The sequence below is a fragment of the Notamacropus eugenii genome, chromosome 3 (genome assembly GCF_028372415.1).
Source record: "Notamacropus eugenii isolate mMacEug1 chromosome 3, mMacEug1.pri_v2, whole genome shotgun sequence".
NCBI lineage: Eukaryota > Metazoa > Chordata > Mammalia > Diprotodontia > Macropodidae > Notamacropus > Notamacropus eugenii.
The window spans coordinates 363,620,987-363,646,246 of record NC_092874.1 but is presented as its reverse complement, the minus strand read 5'-3'; the positions used below and the strand labels follow the sequence as shown (position 1 = coordinate 363,646,246).

Here is a 25,260-nt window from a genome sequence, read left to right as displayed (position 1 = left end):
GATGGTGTCATAAGCTGTCCATTTGGAGGGGGATCTGGAGTTATAGGGAAGTCAGTTAAATGCAAAAAATAAATATTCTTCAAGGATGTCAGGTCCAAGATATTAGCCCTAATTGGAGGGGGAAGGGACTCTGTCTTGGTTGATTTCAGTCACGCTGGAAGGGTCTATCAAAGGATATGTCCCAACTTCTGTGGCATGACTGATGACTTCCAGTCCTAGGAGGGGCAAGTGGTATGAGAGAGGGGTATGCTATGAGATGGAGGAGGGGCAAATACATCACTGGCAGTGGGATAAAACCTCCAATGAAGCAAAACATAGCACCTAACCAAGAAGGCCATGAAGCGCAGGGGTGGTGGATCTGCTGTGGAAATAAATTCTCCATATTTCACTGCCTTGGTAAAAGTGCCAATTTCTCTACACTAGTAAATAACAGCATTGCCTTTATCACCTCTGCAGAAAAGAACAAATCAATAAGACCAGTCAGATTTTCTGACACACAAATACATCTGGTAGAAGCCTGTTATAACATATTAAACTACGTGAAACTATACTTGAGTATAAACAGACTTGTTAGTATGACTCTGTTTTGTATATGTTTGACCCCTCACTCCACCCCTCAATCTGGCTTGAGTGAAGATGGGTTTCTTCCTCTTAATTACCACTCTTCTCATGATTCTTTCCCTGCCCCCACTAGTTCTATATACAGATAACTCCCAGATTCACATATTCAATCCTCATTTCTCTCCTGAGCATCAGTCCTTTATTACTATTTGCCCATTGGACAACTGCTTCTGGATGTTCCATAGGTATCTCAAACACAATGTATCTAAAATGAAAGGTATTGATTTTCTTTTCAAACCAATACCTCTTCCTAACTTAGGTGCATACATACATAACATAACACCTATGATGCCTTTAAAAATAATGGTTTCTTTATTTGGTTATCTTGATTGAAATCAATTTTATTGTCTTATCTGAAATCATGATGGTGAGTACTACATTTTAGAATCTCTTGAAGCACCATATATTTTGTCCCATGCCCTCATATACACTTAATACATGTGCATGTTTTGAATAGTTTTGTATGTAGTAAACTATTTGGTGTTGCTTTCCTGTCATCTATTCTAATTAATTTGTGTTTTTTTAATGTAGAGAGTTTAATCAATTCACATTCAAGGTTCTGTTTAAGTGTATTGCCTTTATTAGTTATATTTATTTCTTTTAGGTCATCATTTTTTAGTTTGCTTTTCATATAGTAATCCCCTTCCTCATTTCTCCTTCTCTGCCATTACCTAATTTCAACCTTCTTCAATTTGCTTTTATTGCATTCGGTTCATCTGTGTGTCTATCTCTCTCTATAATTTGTTCTACTCTTCCCTTTTCCAGTCTAGAAAAGAGCATGTTTCCTAATTCTTTCTGTCCCCTTCCCACCTCATCCATTCTTTGATTTCAGTGACGTTAATATACAATTGCCCTTACCAAAAAGCGTTACTTGAATTTCAAGTAATCCCTTCTAGGATTCTCTGGAATCTATTCCCAAGAGTGTTAATATTTGATGGAGGCACTGGAATGCGTTGGGAAGTATTTTGTAACTCTAGTTAAGAGAGCTTAATCCTGGGGTTTTTTTTGTGGGGGGAGAGAATTGGAGACACCCTTGAGTGTTGCCAATTGAGGATTGGGAAGTTACTAGGAATTGTCTACATGGGACATCATTAGCTTCTATTTCACTGGGTTGCTATGATGATCAAAAGAAATAATGCATGTAAAGCGCTTTATAAACCTTAAAGCACTACATAGATGCTAGCTATTATTATTACTGATACTTTGTGCTTTCCTAAGAAGTAAATGGTTCTACAACTAAAAGAAATGTTTTCTCTACAGATTTCCGACTACACAGATTAAGCCCATGTTTGTTTTTAATGTACCAATACACAATTTCTCTAAGAATATTTCAAATTATAAAGATTTTGGAGAAGTTGCAATTCTGATTCTTATGTTAAAAAGTTTTAAAATTCTTATGTTTCTTCTACTTTTTATGACTATAAGCTATAATGAAATTATTAAGCAGGAATTGATTCTCAAATCTCTGCTTTCATTGGTACATGTGCCTTGTTTCTGCTATCTCTCTCTTCACCAACTCCCTTAAAATAACAAGCAAAGCTTGTATATATAGTTTTATGGTCTTTCTCAAGGTATAGTTGTAATATATACATTCTCACAATTGAAACTGTATCTTGCCAGTGTCAGTGACATTTGATACCACCAACCCAGCAATGTATCATAATTCTCCACAGCATGGGTTCCTTAATCTAGCAACTTCAATATGAGTTGTTATAGAGTTATCTGGTGAATTCCAGCAGTGTTGATAATCTGGACATGATTTTCACTTACCAGGGCTTGAGGGTCATTTTTTTTTTTACTCTATCCCAGAAGGCTGTGCGAAATTGATGTGCATTGAGAAATAGTCTGGATAACTCAGACACCAAAAGAGATTCTTGGTCTTGAATTTAGTTTGGCTGCCCATGTAACTCAATTTTAGAGTCCCTAATACAAAAGTATGCATCTGATAAGTATTTGTTGAATAAAGAGAGGAAAGAATGAATGCTGTTGGCCAATTTTTCATGTCACTTTTTGATATTTATTGACCAACCCTCAATATTCCAACGAGACCTAGAAGAGACCCAAAGCTGAAAGAGGCAGAGTTTAGTCAGAAAGATCAATTTTAAAATTTTAAAAATAATTTTAAAATAAAAAGTTAAATTTTAAATTAAAATAAAATTTTAAAATAAAAAGTTAAATTAAAAGTTTTTCCAGCATAAAGCAGTCATTTTGCTGATAAGGAAATTTTAGTATCAGAGCTAGCTCTAGAATCTTGTTCTCTTAACTCCTAGTTAATCTTTCCTCCCACCATTTCATAGTATGGTCTTGCCTATCTTTGAAGATGTTGAACAATGTGTGTGTGTGTGTGTGTGTGTGTGTGTGTGTGTGTGTGTGTGTGTGTGTGTGTGCGCGCGTGCATGTATGTGTTTTACTTATTACATTTCACAAGAGTATTGTTGCTTATTCATCAAGGATCTTATTATATATCCTCAAGGACTGACCTGAAATTTTTTAGGCTCTCAGGATTATAACTTAGGTCTAGAAGTCTGTGAGGTCATTTAGTTAAACCTCTTTATTTTTCAGCTTAGAAAACTGAGGACCAGAGTTCTTGCTCCTTGTCCAAGATCACACAGCCCTGAGAAAGCTGGGAATAGAATCCAGTCAGGTTATTCCACTCTAAATCCACCATTCTTTGCACTGTATCATGAATGTATTTTTCCTCATCCCTAAGTCCTATCTACAAATAGTGGCACATTTCATCGCTCTTTTCCCAGACCCTGACTTGGGGAGAGAATTTAAAGATAATCGCAGCAGAATCAGAATTCAGCAACCTCTGCCACAGTGAGACACATGAAGTCTTCTAGAGCATGATCTTTAAAACACAAATTATTTATGGGCAGAAACTTACTTTAACAAACCTACAAACCTACATGCCTGTAAGACTCAAGCTTTAGTCATTTTTCCTGGCATGTTAAAAGAATTAGGTACAATTAGGAAAGGAAGTTTTCTTTTTCAGCCACAAACTGCTTTTCAAAGATTCTGCAAAACAATGAAAAAATGTAGCTGGAAGCAAGCCAAACATTTTGCTGGTTTCGCTTTGGGTGTGAAAATGTTCCAATAGCTCTAAATACGGAACATAATGTTATGTTCTGGGAATGTCATGGTGTATCATTGTAGGATGTAATGTCACACTTAGGAACATTTGTTTTATAAAAAAAAGAATTTTAGTTGTGAGAATGACGCCAAAGAGAGTCTTTTGGAAAATCCTGAGAACCTTGGCTGTATCTAAGGAGGAAAAAAAAACCTGAGAAAGAGAGGAAATTAATGCATATTAAATAAATTGAAGAGCCAATCATCTTTTATTCAGTGGTTACATTTTTCTTATATCTTACAATAATGTGGTGATTTGAGCATCCAAGTTTGTGCATGGTTATTTCAAATGGAAGGTCATTCATTAGATTTGCAGTGAGAGCTACTATTTAACTGATGAGTTCATCAGAGGGGGAACTTCATGCTTTTCTCAAAGAAAAATGAAACATAAAGAAATTGCCATTCCCTTTCTTTTGGCCTGGGTATCTTCTCATGTTTTATTAATGTTTCACAGACTTTGAGATAATGGATTTTCAGTGGTTTCCAAACTCCATGAAGTTATGTTCCACTTTTTTTAATCAAAAACAAATTATGTTTTCCCTTCCTGCATTTTCATAAAATAGCTTTTGCATTCATTTTCTTAGATTATATGTTATTCAAATGTGGAAGAAAATAAGGAGGAAAGAAATAAACATTTATTAAATGCCTATTGTGTGCCAGTTACTATGCTAAGTGCTTTTGCAATTATTATTTTTTTTGATGCTCAGAACAAGCCTGGGGATAGATTCTGTTATTATTCTAATTTTATACTTGAGGAAACTGAAGTGGATAGAGATTAAATGCTCAGGGTCACCTAGCGAGTAAGTGTGTAAGGCTAGATTTGAACTTAGGTCTTCCTGATTCCAGATCTAGGGTTTTATCCACAGTGCCAATAATTAATAATATTAATAATAATAAAATTACAAGCAATTTTATAACAACATGAAAGCAAATATTAAAATACAATAAATATAATCTATGCAAACACAAATTTGCTGATTATATACTTCATGTTAAAAAAATTAAGCAGAAAGATTTGAATCTTACTTTTAAATTTTAAAATTTAAAATAAATCATAAAATTTCATATGTTACAATTTCCATTTTACAAAAAATCACATTTTAAACATATCCATGACCATTCCTACCAGCTGTTCTGTTTGTTCTCAATTCCACCATTACCAGGAAATTCATTATCATGGAGATTGCTTCAGCTTTGGTACTCATACTTCATCAGTACCCTCAGTTTCTTCTGCCCTTCTTATTTGAAGACTGGGGAGTAGAGCAAAAGACTCTTCCCCCAAATCTCACTTTATAGAAAGCTCATAATTTCCAGGCAAGTCTTCATTTCCCACAAGTAATTCTGCTTGTCTTTCACTCTGCCCTCATTATTCCTTGGCCCTGGGAACTCTCTGGTACATTTCCTTCTGGGAAAGTCATCTGCAAGCAGGAGAAGAGTGCCCATTGGGGTAGTACTTCCAGCAAGGAGGTAGAGAAATCCTGAGAAGTGAGAGAAAAGCAGGGAGTGAAATGAGCATGGTCTGAGTGGGTGTGATGAAATAGTGGTCTGGGCTGGAGACAGGAGATCCCAAAGGGTCAGAAACTGTCTTTTCTTGCTCATTGATGAAGCATTCCTCCCTTTTGGGGGACAGAAATGTATGCTGAGGGGAAAGAGAGCTTTTGCTCTCATTGAGAAACATGACCACACAAGGTTTGCTGTGTAATACTGAAGCACCAGATACTTTCAGTGTTAGTCAGATGTTACCCTGGAAGTTGCCAGAGTGCAGGCTCAGCTCTCCATGGTAAGATGGGGTGGGGAGAGCATCATTTATTCCCTATTATACATTTCTCTGAGTCAAGTATTTGCCATCCTCAACAAAAGAAGCACAGTGCATGTAGCACATTTGTCCATATCCCCAACTCTAGATAAAATTCTGTGGGGTCATAGAGTGACTTAAGAATTTGTTTTCTTTTCAAGTTTCTCTTCCATGCCTTATACCAAAAAGTCTTAGACAGTTCACCAGAAATAGTACATAATGTTTTCCTAAGTCTCTTATAAAAAGTTTCAATAGTCTGTTCATCATTGTTCTTATAAAGTTCCCCAAATTAACAGTATTTTTGAGGCCTCAGGCCTATTAATGGTGTAAGTCAACAAATAATATTTCGCAAAGTTTGTCATACGGTATCAATTGCTATATGATTATATGATATATCACACACACACATAAGCTATTATATATATGCATATACACACACACACACACACACATATATATATACAATACACACATTTATACATATGTATGTGGGGACAGCTAGGTGGTGCAGTGGAGAGAGCACCAGTGCACAAGTCAGGAGGACATGAGTTCAAATCTCGCCTCAGACACTTGACACTCACTAGCTGTGTGACCTTGGGCAAGTCACTTAACCCCAATTGCTTCATCCTGGATCATCTCCAGTCATCCTGATGAATATCTGGTCACTGGATTCAGATGACTCTGAAGGAGAAGTGGGACTGGTGACCTGCACAGCCCTCCCTCCCTCAAAACAAAGTCAAGTGAAAGTCATGTCATTATTTCTCTGATGGCATGGTCTTCTTCTGCAACGAAACATGAACACACACACATGTATAAGTGCTATGTAGCACTTATACATATATAGCTATATGCTATATCACTTGCTAACCTAAGCAACCAGAAAAACAATTGAAAACTGATATAAAAGAGTGCCAAAGAATAGAAAAAAGCAACCGAAAAAAATCAACCAAACCTTTCCTCTAAGAGAGAATGCTAGACTCAAAGGAGAACCCAGGGCATATATAACTCTCCAAAATGTATTAGGGACTTGGAATGGACTGGAAGTTACTCCTTCATCTTCAGGTAAAAAATTCAGCAATCCTGGGTGAAAATTCTATTGGGTTCCATCAACGCATGGATGACCTGAAATTTCTCCAGGAATTGCTGCAAAAACTTATGATAATCTCATGGGAATCCTCAACAAATATTTTTTTTTTCTGCATACAGCAATGCTCAGGCTATCCCTCCCCCAAGGATCCTAACATCTTATTGGTTAATACAAATGGAATTCCAAGTTTTCCCCAAGGCAAACTCAGCTAATCCCTGAATACACTGAGGGCTTTCTGAAAGGGATTAAAGTCATAGTGTTAATTCAGATCCCCAGATATAATAATTTCAAAAATACTGTTGGAACTGGGGAGCTAGTACACTATGCATTCTCTCCACTAAAGGATCCCTCTCATTTTTGTGAACTCTATCCAGGGCAGACCAGAGCTCTCATTTAAGAAAGAGAGTTCACACATTAGTATATTCCATCTCACTGATGTGTATTTTACTTTGTAGGCTCGGGAGAGTGAAGCAGAAAGCTAGTAGGGATAGAGGGCTATGCTGTTTGGTTGCAGAGAGGAACTAGTCAGTTAATTAAAAATTACTAAATGCTTACTATATTATGCCAGACACTGTGCTAAGAATTGGTAATACCAAGAAAGACAAAAACAATGCCTCCCTTCAAGGAGCTCACATTTGAAGGAGGGAGGAAACATGTCAATAACTAAATCTAAGATCTATAAAGTGTAGACATAAAGTAATCTTAGAAGAAGTCACTAACAACTAGGAAAATCTGAAAGGCCTCTTGAAGGAAGTGGTATTTGAGGTGAGTTTTGAAGGAAGCCAGAAGTCCAGTAAGGCAAGAGAGCATTCCAGGAATGAGGGAGAGTCGGTCAAAAGCACTAAATAGTGAGATGGAGAGATGGAAGGTCACATGACCACTGGTAAGTAGGCCAGTTGAGCTGGTGATAATGATGGGTGTTAAATTTTTTGAAAGAAGATCTTTAATTAGTCTATGTGGTTGAATAATGTAAGTAGAGCAAGACAACATATTCATCAGTTTGCTTCAGATACTGCTTAGCATATTTACCCAGAGACAAATGAGAAATTTTATCAATTGATGAAACATCATGCTTGCATTCTTGAACCCTAACACTGAGATAAAATCCGATAAAATATATGATCATATTTTATAGCCTTTTTAATTCCTCAGAAACAATCTTGACTCCAACATTGGCAATGCAGCTTAAAAACCCCACGGTTTCTATCTTAGGAAAGTGGGGTCTTCAAAATAAATTTATTGGATCATTTGTTCTTAATCAACAACAACGTCTCCTTCCTCCTCTGATGGGTCTGATGCAGTCTTGGTGCCTGTTTTCTGTGCATAGCTGTTGGTATTATCCTGGAAGTCTTTTAAATTTCTTTTGTTAAACATTGGGAAGAGGAGGTGGGAATCAAAGGAGTGCCTTCCTCAGAGAGCAAAGTTAAGACCTTATATGCTAATTTCATCTAGGACAAATATTTAATGCAGAATAAATCTCCACTCATCTGTTGAACAAACTTCCCCAAGGTTTATTTTGTTTGGCTATGATGTCTTTGGTGTCTGTTTCTTGTGAGATCACCTTAGGCACAGTGATTACCAAAGCATTCCTTTTAGCTGTGATAGCCCCCAGATTAAGAAGTGCTCTATCTCCCCATGCTATTTGGCAATGGGGTTTTCTGAATGTAACTGGGGTTTGAAAGGCACCAGGATATATAAGGGTGATGAGCTGTTGGAGGTCCATGTGAAAATTTGGCTTTGAAGCTTAGAAGATAAACTACCAACACAGGAGCTCTTCCAGCCATTTGGCAAGCTAGGAACAGTAAATGTTCCTCCAGTGAAGGAAAGGGAACAGTTGTTCCAAGCTGATTTGCCAGACCCCACACAGAAATATAGGAAACCTACAAAATCTAGGGTCTTTTGTGCTACTGGGCATTTTCTCTGCTTAGCTCAATAAATGAGAGTCAAATTGACATTTATATGACTTCAAATAGCAAGGTTTATGTTGACAACACAGGCTCTTATGACATCCTGCTGCTATTTTAAAGTGTTTTAGACACTCTGGGACTTAAATACGAAGAAACAGATTCATTCCAAACTATAAAGATTTCAGGTAGCTCATTCCATGCAAGGAAAGAAGAGGGAAATTAGAATATAAAGATTTTAATGAATCTTGTGTTATTTCTAAATCTGAGTTGTTCATAAAATACGTATTCCTTTTTACCAGTACAGCCAGAATGTAGTCCTCTTCTGAATTTTCTTTGCTATTCACAGCAGTCAAGAAACACCCAGGAAAATCTATGTTCTTTATAAAGCCTCTAAGTTCACATGACAGGGCAAAGGAGTCATACCTGGAGCCAAGCACGCTGTTTCTTTTGTTATTTCAATTCAATTCAATTTGATTTGTTTCAATTAAATTTTATTGGTGCTCTTGGGTCATATGATCAACAAAATGGAAGACTAGATGTTTTCCCCAATATACACAATTTTTCACAGTTCTCCAAAATTGGAATTATGCACAACAGATAAAATAATTTCAGCTCTCTTCATTTTCTTACACATCAAGAATGCAAATGAGGTAATAATTCAATGAACTAACAATAAAATAAACCAGTCTCTAAACTTTAACATGCCTAATCAGCAACCCATTCCAGACATCTGGCACAAAGGCTATACAAACTGACTGATGGCTTATAACAGAAATCATCTCTATACCACCTTTCTTTTCCCAGTGTCGTTCAAATTCAAAAGTTTTCTTAACCTGGAAAAGCAGTGTAGTAGTGTTCTATGCTACATGAAAGATCAGCTAGAGAAGAACTGAAGGACCCAGAGACATGGGCCAAGATATGTGTGTGTGTGTGTGTGTGTGTGTGTGTGTGTGTGTGTGTGCGCATCTGTGTGTCTGTGTGAGACTGGTATACACTGACACCCAGGGAAAGGGCCACAAATCCATCTGGGGCAAGTACTGTGTCCCCCTCAGCTCCCCAAAGACAGTTGAGTCACAGACTAAGACTGGTGAGCAGTGAATTGCCCAGAATGGAAAAGACTGAAATAGCTCTGAGTTGTAGACCCAAGGAAAATCACACTCAAAGGGGAAGGAAACAGAAAGTAAGTGGTAGAGAATCATAAGGGGGAAAAGGATTGAAATTATGAAAGATCTAAGGAAGAAGAAAACTTAATTAAAGACTGAACATAAGCAGATAAACTAACAGGGAGTCTGTTAATAGCACATGGAAATAGGGCCTCCAGATTAACTAAAAAAGTCCAATATATATCAATAAGTATTGCAAGACAAAGGAACATATATCCACAGTTGATGAGGAAGAAGTCCTATGAATTCCCTGTGCAGCACCAAACCATAACAAAATGTTCTTGAATCATTTAAAAAAGAAATAGGGATTGTGAAAGCAAGAGTTGTGGCCTGAACAGCAGAAATAATTGGCAAATAGAAAAAAGTCAAATTTATTGTGACAAATTCCACAACAGGGAAAAAAAGAAGATGTTATTGGGAATACAAGTATATGAATGTGAAGAACAATTTGTAAAACGAGAAGCAGAAAGTAATAGCACTAAAAGAAAACATCTCCATATTAGAATATACTAATCTTGAAGATAGATTACATGGAGACAATTTAAGGATTATAAGTCTATCAAAATAACATGGCAAGTCAAAAAAATATGTGCTATAATGTAATAAATCATACAAAGGATTCTCCAGATTTTTTGAACAAGATAAAGTGCCAATTGAAAATATTAACAGAATGCTTCAAAGAAAACAAACCAAATCAAAACCCCAAACCTATGCTGCAAACTCCAAAGTACATAACACTTAAATTTAATAATTTTATTGGAAAATGACAAATTCTGCAAACAATCAAGAGGAAAACAATAAAATAAAAAGGGAAGGAAAATCTAATAAAAGAAGATTATTCTACATCTATTAGAAACTTCAGGGAAGAATGGAATAATATATTCTGAAGAGCAAAGGAGCTTATGATGAAATCCAAAGTGAGCAATTATTATGAAAAATAGATGGCTCTTCAATAAAAAGAGATTCTCATAACATTCTTAGAAAGAAAACCAGAACTGAAGAAATAATTGGCTTTTCAAACACCTAAGAAAAACTGAAATACAAAACAGGTACATAATATACCAGAAATTACAAGAACAAAATAATAAGAGAGTTGAAAGATTTGTTTCCAAATATGAACAGGGAGATAAGGGTGAATGCAAAAGTGAGAGTGAATGGAAGTGAGAGTGAAGGAATAGGCTTGAACATCTTGGACTAAACTTCACCACAGTTCTCCTATAGATGAATCAAGTTTTTTAAAGGACTAAATTACAGCATGGGAGAGTACATTCATGAGGGAGAAGAGTGAGAATATAGAGGGGAACATGTCATATGCCCTAATCAAGTCAAAGGCTTGAAGGGAAAATAATACCTGTAAACTCTCAGAAAGGAGAGATCCTAAAGGAGAATGAGTGAGGAGGCAAAGAGGATTGTAAATGAGAGAAACATAAAGGGAAATCTTTTTTTCAGTGATGAGAGAAGGTAACACTAATGAATGCACCCATAAAAGAAAGACCTGTTATGTAAAGGAAGATAGGCAGTTTACGATGGATATAATCTGTAGGGATTATATACTTAGAAAGATCATGCATACTTGCTCAAGAGAAGGGAAATCAGAGATGCCTCAAGGCAACTGCACCCAGATGATTGGGAATGTATGGACCCATGGAGGAGATTTCAGTGCAAATGGGGAAAATGATCATTGAAAGGCAAAAGTCAATAATGAACTGCCCAATCAGGGAAAAAAAGGAAGTTCCTACCAGGGAGCAATAGCTTCACTGTTACCTGAGGAAGCAGGTGCTTTTAAGACTGAAGGACAACCAATAACAGGTAGAGGCCAAATCTCAAGAGAATAATATAGATACTTTAGAAGTTGGAACCCCAAATAGTTTTAGTTCCACAAAAAATACAGGGAATAAAGATCAAATAAGTATGAAGTTTAGAATAGACAGAAAAAGAAGAGAATGTAAGGGAAACAGACCTTTTTAGAAAAATACACTCAGAAAATGAAATTAAAACATAATTAACAAAGCAAGTTGAGGGGAAGGAAAGCAGGGGATTTTACTTGTTTACTTAGTTGAAAGGGAAAAAGAAAGAGGAGGAGAATTAAATAACTAGATAAAATCAAGAAACAAAAAGCAACTAATAAGTTGAACAAAACTCCAAAAATAAGGAAAGGAGTAAATATATAAAAGGGGGAAGACTTGAGAATGAGGGGAAGAGAGCTGTGGGAATAAGGTTAAAATAGAATAAGCTAAAATAACTGAAGAGATATGGTAGTGTGTTTAAAGAGAAAGACAGAAAATGTTAACTTAGAAAAAAGCAATATTACAGAGAAATGGAAGGGCATATAGAGAAGAATAAACTTAACTCATAACTTTAAATGGGAATAAATTAAATAGCCTAATAAGACAAAAAAGAAAACACAAACCTCCCTATCTCTTCCTTAGAAGAAGTACATTTAAAAAAACAAAGTAATACACAAAATAAAATGAAGGCCAGGGAGAAAAAACTTACCATGTTTAAGTTGGTGCCTGCAAAAAGGAATTGTAACCATGCTATCACACAAAGAAAAAAAAAAACAAGCATTCACAAAATAAGTAAGGGGAAAAAAACCAAATAAATTGCATTATCCTGAAAGGAACCATAGACAACAAAATGATATCAATATTAAATTTATATGTTCCAAATTACTTACCACATGAATTTATAAAGGAAACTTTAACTGAACCACAAGAAGACATTTGTTGTTGTTCAGTTATTTCAGTTGGGTCCAACTCTTCATGACCCCATTTAGAGTTTTCTTGGCAAAGATACTGGAGTGGTGTGTAATTTTTCCATCTCCAGCACATTTTACAGATGAGGAAACTGAAGCAAACAACATTAAGTAACTTGCCTCAGGTCACACATCTAGTATGTGCCTGAGGCCAGATTTGAACTTAGGAAGATAAGTCTTCCTGACTCCAGGTCTAGCACTCTATTTACTGCACTATCTAGCTGCTCACAACTCTTAGGGATCGTCAACGAAGGCATAAAGAGATTGTGGTGTGTATCAACAGAAAGAGCTGGTTATTTGAAAAGATTAAAAAAGTAAAGGGAAGATAGTAAAATCAAGATAATAGTTAATGAACAATGTGAAATCACAATAAAACCAGGCAAAATGAAAAGAATTATCTGTATCTACTATGTACAGATGTATACTATCAACTCAGTTGTGTTGTGATATGCCTGTACAAAATCATATTCTGATGCCTTTTCACTGAGAAATTAATCAATATTATTTAAATATTAAAGAACATAGTATAGCATATTAATTGATTACCTAGATGCTGAAGTGGAAATAGGTGAAGACTATTTTTTTTTTATTTTTGGAAATTATAGATCAAGAGTAAGAAATGAGAAAGATGAGAGTCTTATAGATTCTATCATAGAAGCCTCACACTTCTACATCATGGACATTTGTTTTCAGGAAAGAATTAGAATGGTCCAGACATGGTTAGCACAAAATTAAATCCTAAAAAGAAAAAAAAATATTATATTTTAGAAGTCAGAAACTTCTAACTGATGTGAAGTCATTCATGAATTAACTATTTTTATATAGTCAGAACATTGACTTGGTAAAGGTAAGATTAAAATTAGTACAAAATTAGAATAAAAATAATGTGAAAAGAAAACTATGGTGTACAGTTAAAATAACTACAATTTGATCCATTTAAATAAATTATTTATAATAAAAATGGGATAAAAGTGGAACTACAACTATTTGAAGCAGAAGCTTAATCAACGTAAAAATAAGTGTTTTAATGAAGAGACCAATGATCCCAAAATAATGCTTTAGTCAGCAAACATTTCAATTCCTTGCTGTAATGTTAATAGAATATGAAGATCTTCCTTGTCCATTAATAGGTCTATGTAACCATATGTGTTCAATCTTGGATGTCTTGTTGCTTTAAACTCAGACCCAGCTGTGAGTCACATAGAGCCCATTGGGGGAGGAACTTGACTAAAGAGGAGATTGCTTAGGGAGAGGCTTGTTTATGGGGAGTCTTGCTTATAGGAAGGCTTTCACATCTTTTGGTACTAAGGTAATTAGGCACTGAGTCACTGACTCTGGAAATGTATATATTATCTGAACTTCATATTTTGTTTTGGGGATTTTGCTTATGAGGAAAATCTTTTGATTCCCTGGATAGAACTCTGAGTAGCTGTTTATTAAAACCATCCCCCCATCTACTCAGATGTTGTTGGTGCTCCTTCATCTACTGGTGTATGTAAGTGGTGGTATTATTTTGTTCAGACAGTTGGAGCCCTATCTGTTGATCTTTGTGCTAATTTCTTGACTTCTCTGCTTGTATTTTCTCCACATTCAGGGTATTGACCTTTTTCCTGAACTGGTGAATGACATATATATGTTTAATTAAAGAACGATTGTTAACCCCTTTGAAACTGTCTTTCTTTTATAAAGAAGATCAAAAAATCTATGCTAGCAGGCCACACTGTATGTGCTAAGGTGCTTGCTACTACACTTGCCAAATATGTCAGTCAATGACAACACTGGATTAGAATTTATTAATTTATAAACTCCTAGAATAAAGGATGGTAGAAGAGTCTGGGCTAAATCACTTCATAAAAAGGGAGGAGTGCTTAAGGGTAAAACCCAGCTAAAGAATGCATAGAACTGAGATGCAACTAAGGAAATTCCATCAGAGAACACTTAAAAATGGAAGAGAAAGCAGTGTCCTAAAAATAGTAAGAAGGAAAAAAAATCTCCATAATAATATATTACAAACTTATTTCATAATAAAAGACAGTAGAGTTAACATGTTTTAACAATCTCAGATATTTTTATGGAGAAGGTACTGTCCCCTTACAGGTCAATGCATGAACATTTTGGAATAAATTTTCATTGTGGGAAGCTGAATAAATAGGCAGAGGAAAAGTAAGGGAAAGATAGAAATTTATCTGGGGAACACTGGGGAACATTGAAAGGATTTTAATTCTTATATTCTTTCAATCAGAGGAGATAAGGATATGGGAGAATAGAAATGATGGAAGAAGGAAAGGGTTGAGACCAGGAAACTGGAAAGGGGAACCTAATGCTAATATTTCCACTGAAAACCATTACTATGGGAGTAGAAGACTTGGAATAAATGCTGGGATTAGAGTGGGAGGAATTAGAGCACTGGGAGACCATCTTTTCTGAAAGAGTATCTCCATGGTCAACAACCTTTCCCTTCTCTCCAAGAAAAGGAATGTATGAGCTTCTTAGGGCCACTTGTCCTCAAAATTGGGTAAAGAAGATAACATAGAGTCAGAAATGTGATAGTACAAACTCTGGGAAGGAGACTACTCATGGTGGAGGAAATGGGTATATCTGAGATACATGATTAAGCACATGGTATTTCAATTCTATCACAGTGTTTCTATCCCCATGACTTGATATTTTTAACACCTAGATATGACAGAAAATGGGTAAGATCTATAAACACAACTTTGTGAATTAGAGCATATTTCAGAATTTTTGAACCCACAAGGAACACAAAATAGACAATGAAAAAAATCAGGGTGCCAGGAAATAAAGTTTAGGCTGGATAGGAAAAGAAATGATGAAGACAGCAAAGCAAAGACAAATTTCATAGATAAAAAGGAACATTAAAGGAAATTTAATAAAAACAAGTTGCAAAACAAATTTAATAAAAACAAGAAAAGAGATAAGAGAGAAATACATAACTGAAAATGAAATGCATAAAAAAAGTAAGAATGGAATTGATTGAGTAAATCAATCAAGGTATTCCACATCACATAAAATAAGTGATAAAATGCACTACTGCCTTAACCAGGTAAGAACAAATCTCAATCAAACAATCAAAAACCATAGATTAAGTGTGAAATGCTCTTTGGTGAACTGCAATTCACAGGAAGAACTTTGGATTTCACTGATGAAAAATATCCCAATCTGTGGACTATAATATTTAAGAACAGTTCAGAAGCTGTTTATCCAACCAAAGAGGAAACAAATCAGAAAAGTTACACAGATGAAAATGTACACCTCTCCCCAAATACACAAGATTGAATGAACTATTAAGCAGAAAGTGAAATACAATTTGTTCCAACCCAGAAAAGGGACTCAATTTCACCCAAGGGGAAGTCCTTTCTAAAGTTTATAGGGAGGCAGATGAGAAAGCAACGTTATTTTGAGGAAATGGCTTCCCCTACAAGTAAACACCATCTCTTTGTCTGTTTCTCTAAAAGATTCTCTAGAACCAGAAATGCTTCCTCCAAAGAATCTGTGGCACCAATTCTGTAAATTGTTGTTGATGTTAGTCCCTCATTCTTGAAGAGTACAATGACATTTGTCAGGGAGGACTGTCCAAAGTTACCAGCCTCACTTTTTTCCTCTAGAGTCATTTGGGTCTAGAGACAAGATCAGGACTCCTGGAGATGGCTCACTTAAGTAAGCTATGTCATATGGTACTCAGTTTTCTCTACCCAATTGGGAGACATGTGTCCTTCCATACACAGCACAGTAGCACAGGGCTACTGCTCCTCATCCTTGCTGATAGCCAAGGTGCAAAGAAATTAATAACTTAAGGAAAATCCAAAAATTAGGTGAAAGGTAGGCAACTAGGAGTAGGAGAAAGGCAGAAAATCTGGGGCAATAGATTAGCATGAATGTCATTTAAGGAAAACCAATGACAGGGACAAAGTACTGGCTTTAAAAATCAAGAGAATTTTAAAAAATACTAGAGAGACTTTAGGATCATGACTAAATGTGAATGGATTAAATAACCAAAAAAAATGAAAGAGTAACAAAATGATCTGATTTATGAAAGAAATGAAACCCTAAAATGTAGATACATGCAGACTCAAAACGAGACACTAGAATTAAATTTACCATATGTCAAGCAAATTCAAAAGATGAATTGTAATTATGCTTTCAGACAAACCAAAAATTTTTAAAAATCACCATATCAATAGATAGAAAGAAACTGTGTTATTCTTAAAAGAATCATATGATGTACCAAATCAATACATATAAGTACCAAATCTCATAAAATCTAAATTCATAAAATAATGCTGGCATTTCATTTTTTGCTTTGTTTATTTCCTTTGAAATATTGAGGAATAGCTTTTTAATATTTTTTTTAATATTCTACATACTTATTAAGAGCATCCTTGGTTATAGAATGAGCAGGGTCTGGTAAGTGATATTCCATAGCAGAGCACATTTTTGTCTTCACACAATTGACTGAAAATATACAAGGTCACCCTGAGCTCGTTGTTTATTGACAATACTAACCCTTTTGACTCAGTAGAGCAAAATGTTACCTTAAAGGCAATCTTCCAATAAAGTCGAATGCATACACCAAAATGATTCAAGATTCATTGAATGAAAACAAAGCAATTTTTTATAACATACTGATCATTAAAATCAGGTGAAGCATGAAGCAGGGAGATTTACTTAAAGGTGTTTTACAGGATATTGTCATAGAGGAGACCCAGCACAGTACACACGCTAAGAGACATTTCTCTTAAAAGGTGAATTCCTGCAAATGCTCATATTTCTCAATGGCATTTTACTGGTTGCATCAAATGCCAGATTATTGCATTCTTGAATATTATCTGTAATCTCTCAATAGAATTTGTCCTAACTAGCCACACTGCAATAAAAACAAGTAGATGAAGAATACTTATTGTCTAGCTCATGCTATGAAGTTAGAGGTCATCCAGTAGTAGCTATTTATTGGAGAGACATTGAAATTGGACATTGATATTACAATTAGATATTGATTAGGAAGTGAAATTATAACAAGAAGGGGAGAATGGGCAAGATTATCCTTAGGAAATTTCAAAGTTCCTTTAACTACTCTAAAGTTCTTTCTGAAACAAAGGCCCATCTTTTGAATATCAATACATATTGTACACATTTATATATATAGATGCATACATATATACATAGATGCATATATACACTTACATATACATATATGCACATACACATTTACAGACATATGAATTGAGAGAGTATACTAAATGCTTCTGAAAAAAAGTTTCTTTGGTTTCTTAAATATATATTTTATAAATAGAGAGAGAGATAAGACCTAATTGGGAGGCAGTGGAAATAAGTACTGACTCTGGAGTATAAGGATCTGGGTTTAAATTTTGTCTCTGATTCTTGCTTCCTCTATGACTTTGGCACAGTAGATAGAGGCCTGTGTCTGGAATCAGGAGGACCTGAGTTCAAATCCAGTCTTAGACAACTTACTAACTGTATTACTTTGGGCAGTCACTTAACCTCAACTTAAGCCTCAGTTTCCCCAACTAAGAAATGGGGATGATAACAGCACCTATACTCCAGGGCAGTCATGGGGATTAAATGAGAGAATATTTGTAAAATGCTTAGCACAGTGACTGGTATATAGTAGACACTATATAAGTGGAAGCAATTGATGATTGATGATGATGATGATGATGATGTCACTTAACCTTGCCGGGTTTCAGTTTCTCCAAATGTAAAATGAGGAAGCTGAATTCGATGGTCTCTGAAGGTCTCTTCCAAATCATAAACGGTGAGTATTTAAGGAAAGAGATGTAACAATTTTGGTAATTAATGTGGAAATGTCAGAACAGAACTGTTATTTAACTTAGACCCTGTGATGAGAATGAATAGGGAAAATGAGTTAGTATCAGATAGAAGCACATAAACACAAAATCATGTCATAATTTGCCTAGCATATATGTGAATGTGGTTGACCAGAAGTTCCAATTCTAGTAATTTTGGAGAGGAAACTAAAGACTGGAAAATTAGGGAAGATTTCTTAGAGTATGTGACACTTGAGCTGAATTTTGAAAGTAATCAGGGTTGCAGGAGGCACCAGGGAGTGCACTATAGGCATGAGTGCACTGTAGGCCTACACAAAAGCATGGAAATAGAAAATGGGATACCTCTGCAAAAGTGGGTTAGAAGTTCTCCCACACAAACTAATTAATAAATGAGATATCTTAAACTAAATGTGAAAAGTCTTTGCATCCAAGTCATTGCATGAAAGAAATGCCATAGTCTGTTCCAGTTGTATGAGATTTTCTATGCAAAAGCATTGGGTTATCTGGAGTTAGAACGTTCTGATAGATGGTATGAGTCATTTGAGAGGTTGGAGCAAGCATGGCTTTACTGTAAAACTTCTGAGGGAGTTACAAAGAAATCTAGTGAAGAAACTATACTATGCATAAGGGCAATTTCTTGAACACCCCATGAATGGGAAAAAAAGACTTCCAGGGCTCTGAGTTACCTCTTGGCACCTAATTTCCTCTGGCCTCTGTATGGGCTCATAGTAGAGCATGTCACAGACTTTCAGGGGAATATTTTATGCCAGTTATTCTTAGTGTACAATCTTATTAAATATCTCTTTCCAAAAGCAACTTAAAGATTGGCTGATTTAATCAATTTTCAACTGATAATCTTTAGGGGAATCAAAAAGTTGGGGCTCAATTACATTAGACAATTTTCTCTGACTTCTCAATATCCCTAGAACCCTGTAGTGTAGCCTTCTTCAGAAATTAAGATTCCTTCATGAGAGTGGAGGTTGGGATAAGGATCCCCAGAACAGTTATGGACTATGAGCAAACAGCCTATTTTAGCTAGAAAATAATGAGCAAGGGAAAATAATATATCAAAAATGAGAGATTGGAGGCAGATTGTGATTGCTCAAGGTACAGAGTTCATGTGATCATTTCAGTCTCATGTTCCTGGTAAAAACAAATCCAAAAGAAGAACTCTGACTTGCAGTCAACAATTTCAACAAATGACCCTTGGTGGGAAGGGTCTGCTTTTTCAGCTGGTGCTGAGACTGAACTTCAGAGGAATAGCTCATCCGTCTCTCTTTTAGACATCTGGCAAATGGATAACTGTTTCAGCATTCTCTAGTCCACTAAATGCTTACAAATGACTTCCATATTCTGAGGCATCTGCTGGTTATCTAATTTTGGGTTATTTGCCCATTGTGTTTTGAAAAGAATCCTTTATTTTGTGGGCATGTTGCAGTTATTATGGTTTCAGAAGTCAACAGATGGATCCTGCATCACCCCATGAGCTAGGCCAGATGTGTGGATATCAGAAAACAGAAATGGTGATAAGTCTTCGGTGAATTAAAAAAAATAGATAAATCGTTGCTATAAAATATGTGTAGAAGATGAATAATGAGCAAAAGGTAAACACTACTCAGTATTTTCGGTATCATTACTTTGAAATTTCTTATAAACATCACAGTGCTAGGAAATACCTCTACATAGATAAATATTTGTAGGGTATACATGTTTTACTTTCATAGTTTCAAGTTCTTATCATCTCTAGTGTCTGTGAACTGAACACATACCCTGACGTTGAATTGTACTGGAAAATTTCCAAAACAAATACTTCAGTTCAATTTTAGAAGCATTTATTAAGTATCTACTGCCAGGCATCAGCACACACACACACACACACACACACACACACACACACACACAAATTTGAGGAAGAAAGAAGAACATTAAGAATTTTAGGGGTCAGAAACAGTCATACGCTGGAGATGGCAATTGAACTATATCTTGAAGAGACCTCAAAATGTCAAGAAGCAGAGGTAAAGAGTTACTGTTTGTAGAGGAAACAGAAGGTAGACCAGCTTGACTAGGAAGTAGAGTGTGTAAAGGATTATAACATGAAATCAGTATGGATGAATAGGTTGGTGTGAAAGGCTTTATATGGCAGGGACATTTGTATGTGTAATGAGGAGACAATTTTTTATCTTGTAAATCATTTTATTTTCTTCTTTAAGGTTTTTTTAGTCTAAACTTCTCATTTCTTTTTATTTTTTCCTATTTTTGGTAATTTTAAAATTTTAAACTTAAATGAAAAATGCATTTTAAAAAATTGCCATCCACACAGCAGATAGCACACAGAGGCTCATATAAAACAATACGTTTTCATCTCAAGAAAAAAGCCTATAAAATAAACACTACAAATTGTTTTCAAAACTGCCCGGTTTTTCTTTGCTTCCTTGTGAGTTTTCTTGTTTTTCTCTGATGTGCTCTTTGTACTTTATTTTTCCACTCCCTCCCTCCACTACCTTAAAAAAGGCTACAACTGAATGATACACACACACTATATACATATGTAAACATATATACACATATATACACATATGTACTCATACATGTTTATGTAAGACCACCTTATGCTTATTTCTACTTGTCATCTCTTTCTCTGAAGGTGGACAGTATCTTCCTCCGTAAGTCCAAGTCTTTCCATGTTTTTCTAAATCAACCAGCTCATCATTTCCTAAACCACAGCAATTTTACAAATCAGTAACACCCTATTTGAGAGGTTGTCTATGAAAGTTTTCCCCCAATTTTCTGAATTTCTTTTATTCTTGGTTAAGTAAGTTTTATTTATACAAGAAAAAATTAATTAAAAAGAACCAATATTATACTTTTTACACTTCAAGAATGACCTCAAATTAAAATATAGTGTAAGGTCTGATACTGCTGAATCTACTCTCTTTACATCTTTTCTCCCTGATTTCTTTGGAGTTCCAGACCTTTTTTTCTATGAAATGAACTTTATTATATTATCTAATTTAGTAAAATATTTTTAATAATTTAATTGGGATGACATTGAATAAATAGTTAGGTAAAATTATCATTTTAAAAATTATATTGGCTGTGCCTACTCATGAACAATAAATACTACTTTAGTTGTTTAAACCTGAGTTTATTTGTACAAAAGGTATTTTATATTTATGTTCTTATAATCCGTGTTTCTGTTACAGCAGGAATATGCTCAGACATTTTATACTGTCTAGGTCAGGGATGGGAAACCTGTGGCCTCAAGGCCACACGTGGCCCTCTAGGTCCTCAAATACAGACCTTTGAATCCAAACTTCCCTTTTCTTAAAGGATTTGCTCTGTGAAGTTTGGATTAAGTCAAAAGCTGCTCCTCAGAGCCCAGAGGGCCACAGCTTCCCCATCCCTAGTCTAGGTATTTTACATAGTCTAAAACAATATTGAATTATATTATTGATTGACTGTTTCTCTATTTCTATCTATATTGATTGTTTCTCTATTTTTCAATTTTGACTAAATCTATTTTAACTTTAACTTTGTCTGGGATCATGATTAATATCCCTGATTTTTTTTACATAATAAATTCTATGTCTGCCCTTTATTTTATCTTTGTATGTATCTCTCATTTATATAATGTTTATTGAATGCAACATATAGATGAATTTGATCATTTTAATTTGCTATCCATTTCCATTTCATGGGTAAATTTCCTCCTTCCTATTTTTCCTCACTATCCTTCTCACCTTATCAATCCTCATTCCTCTGCTTTATACCTTTCTGTTCCTTAACCTATCCACATAACCCAGTTTCTCTCTTATCCTCTCCCTTCCATGTGCTATCCACCTTGCCTTCTTATTTCTTTCTGAATTTAGAAGTCTTTTATACCCTTGTAGATACATATGCTGTTTCCTCTTTAACCCATTCCCATTGAAGGTAAGGTTCCAGCACTACTCACCCTCCCTGTTACTACCTTCTTCTGTATCAGTTTTTTCTTTTATGTATCACTTGCATGAGATAATTACTCCTTTTTAGCTTTCCCTACATTCAGTTATTTTTTATAATCACTCCACCGTAGTCAGCTCAGCCCACACCTTTCTTTCAAGCTACTCAAATGATAATAATCCTAAGAATACTGCTCATATTTTCATATATACCAAGTTAGCAATTTGACCTTATGGAGTCCCTTATAATTTATCTTTAATTCTTATATTTCTCCTGGATTTTATATGTTGATTTTTCCCTTAAGCTCTGGAGTTTTTGTCACAAAATCTTGAAGTCTTTGAGTTCATTAAATTTCCATTTTTCTCCCATTCAGGGTTATTATACTTAACTTTTCTCAATAAGTCATCCTTGATTGTAACCTCATCTCTTTTGTTCTGCAGAATATAGTATTCTAAGACCTATGGTCCTTTGACATAGTAGCTAGTAAGTCTTGTGTAATCCTTATTGTAGCACCATATTTAAACTGTTTTTTTTCTTATTACTTCTTATATTTTCTCCTTAACCTGGGAGCTTTGAAACTTGGCTATGGTATTCCTGTAAATGTTCCTCTTGAGATTTCTTTCAGGCGGTGATCAGTGGATTTTTTTTTCTATTTCTACTTTGCCTTCTTGTTTTATCACTTCAGGGAAATGTTCCTTGATAATTTCTTCTAATATCATATCAAGATTATTTTTAATCATAATTTTCATGTAGTCCAACTATTCTTATATAATTTCTCCTCTCTTTATTCTCCAGATCAGTTGTTTTTCTGATGAGATGTTTCATATTCTCTTCTCTTTTTACTCTTTTGATTTTGTTTTATGATTTCTTGGTATCTTAGGCCCTTGCTAACCACATCTTTCACTAGCTATGTCCTTGGAAATAAGTCCTTGCTTTACTCCATTCTGCTAATCTGAGGCTATGTTACCTTTTTCTTTTTTGTGGAGGAAATCTGGAGAGTCAAAAATTTTCTGTACTACTCTGCCATCTTCCCAGAATCCTCTGTCAGGGTACATTAATTTTTGACCAGAGGAGAAGCATAGTTAGACCCTTAGGAAAATCAACTGGGTAGTTGTGTGGAAGATGAATGGAGAAAAAGGAGCCTGGAAGAAGAGAGATAAATTAAGATGCTATTGCAGTAATGCATATGAGAAAGAGAAAAGGAGAGATGTAAAGTTATTTTTCTGGCAGAACTGTGATGAAGCTGTGTTGGATTTTAGTTATCACTATCTCCCTTTCTAAGTGTTCACAAACCAGTCTTAAGTTTTATAAAGAACTAAAGACAAGCTCATTGACACATGTAATTCCCAGACTGAATATTCTATTTCCTGTTTTGAAAATTGGGATAGCATCTACCTTCTCCAGTACTGTACTCTCTCTCCCATTCTCTAAAATTTTTCAGAGTTTTCCAATAGCAGTTAATCAGTTCTGTAAAGACTCTCTGATGGAAGTTGTCTGCTGGAACAAACTCATTGAAGGTAAACAAGCAATATTGACTATTTCCTAAATTATTTTCCATTTGTATTCCATCTTAATAATTTATGTTCTATTCTTCTCCATCCAATGATATTCTCTTAGAAGAGAAAATATAAGCAAAACAGGACTTGGATATTTCAGTCATTTTACCATCATCATCACGATCATCCCAATTCATTGCAAACTACAGACATTACCTTTCTTTAATCCGCCTTCGACCCCAACAAAGCTAAATGAAGTATCCTTTCTTGATATCCCTAGTAATTAGTACTCCTCAGACATGATTCTCAAAGGATTGTGTTATTTTATTTTATCCATCCCCAGATCTTGTCCTTACTTCCATTTTCTAGATGTCTTTTAAAATCTAAGTTGATCAATGAGTTCCCTAGGAAGCCACCCTGGTCTTTTAAGATAGCTCATCTATTTGCTTTATAATGGAATCATTTCTAGTTATTTCTTCAGAATTTGATTCTGGGAGACTTAGCCCCATAACATCATTGGCTTTTTCTATCTTGTCTCAGAGTTCTTTGGAATCAATTCTTTCAAAATTTCAGGCACAAATTTCAGACAATGTTTTTCCTTTCTTTACTTTTTTTTATTGCAAACTGTATGATGATAAACCATCCCCAAGGTTCCTGCTGTTTTCTATTTTAGTAAACAATTTCACTCTTGGGGGACTTGACCCAAAGGGATGAAGTAGGTAGATGTAAGAAAGAATCAGATTATAGCTCAATATAAGGATGATGTTTTTAAAAGATGAAAACTTCTCCAAAATAGATGGAGCATTCTCTAAAGGTAGCAAGTGTCCCATCACTACAGGTTTTCAAAAGAAAACAATGATCTAATGCCAAGAGAGCTGTCAAAAGAACATTTGTTTTAGGTAGGTGCTAAACTTGAGAGTAAAGGAGGAGAGCGGAAAGGGGACTGAATTTGGATTAGTCACTCAACACACTTGTCTCCATATATTCATACTGTATGTAAGCAGTTATTTACATTTGACTCCCTCATCAGAATGGGAGCTCCTTGAGATCAATAACTGCTTTTCTTTATATCTCCAAAACTTAACAAAGTGCATGGCACATAGTTGGCAAATAAGTCACTTTACATCACTAGACCTCAGTTTCTTTGCCTATGAAATGGACATAACATCATTCATCTTTAAGGATTAGCATGAGGGTTAAATAAAGTGTAGAAAACTATAAACTTGTTAAATGGAAATGAGAATTGCCTTAAGGTTACCAGAAAAATTTCGTCAGTCACATGCTGAAACTGATTGGAAGGCAAGTGTCTGAACTGAATACATGTTAATAGTTAACAAACACTTAATATGTGCCAACTGTCTATGGTTAGTTCTTTCTCCTTTGCTTACTCATTTTTATTTATTTATTTAAGTTTTGTTTTTGGCAGCTTTTAGTGGAATGATGCCCAAGCCTCGGGTCTTTCTTACTTCTCTTTTTGGAGAGCTTGGTAAATTATATCAACATTATTTTCCTGGTTTATCTGTTGAATAACCTTAGTATT

At 35.1% G+C, this 25,260-nt stretch overlaps 1 long non-coding RNA gene across 1 annotated transcript in view; it reads right to left on the bottom strand.

Annotated features, from left to right (window-relative positions):
- Positions 1 to 2,816: 2,816 nt before the first annotated feature.
- Positions 2,817 to 25,260, bottom strand: part of LOC140496941 (uncharacterized) — a 77,328-nt gene continuing 54,884 nt past the window's right edge. The window contains exon 3 of the long non-coding RNA XR_011964456.1: positions 2,817 to 5,228. This is a non-coding gene — a long non-coding RNA (uncharacterized lncRNA). The remainder of the gene's footprint in view (positions 5,229 to 25,260) is intronic.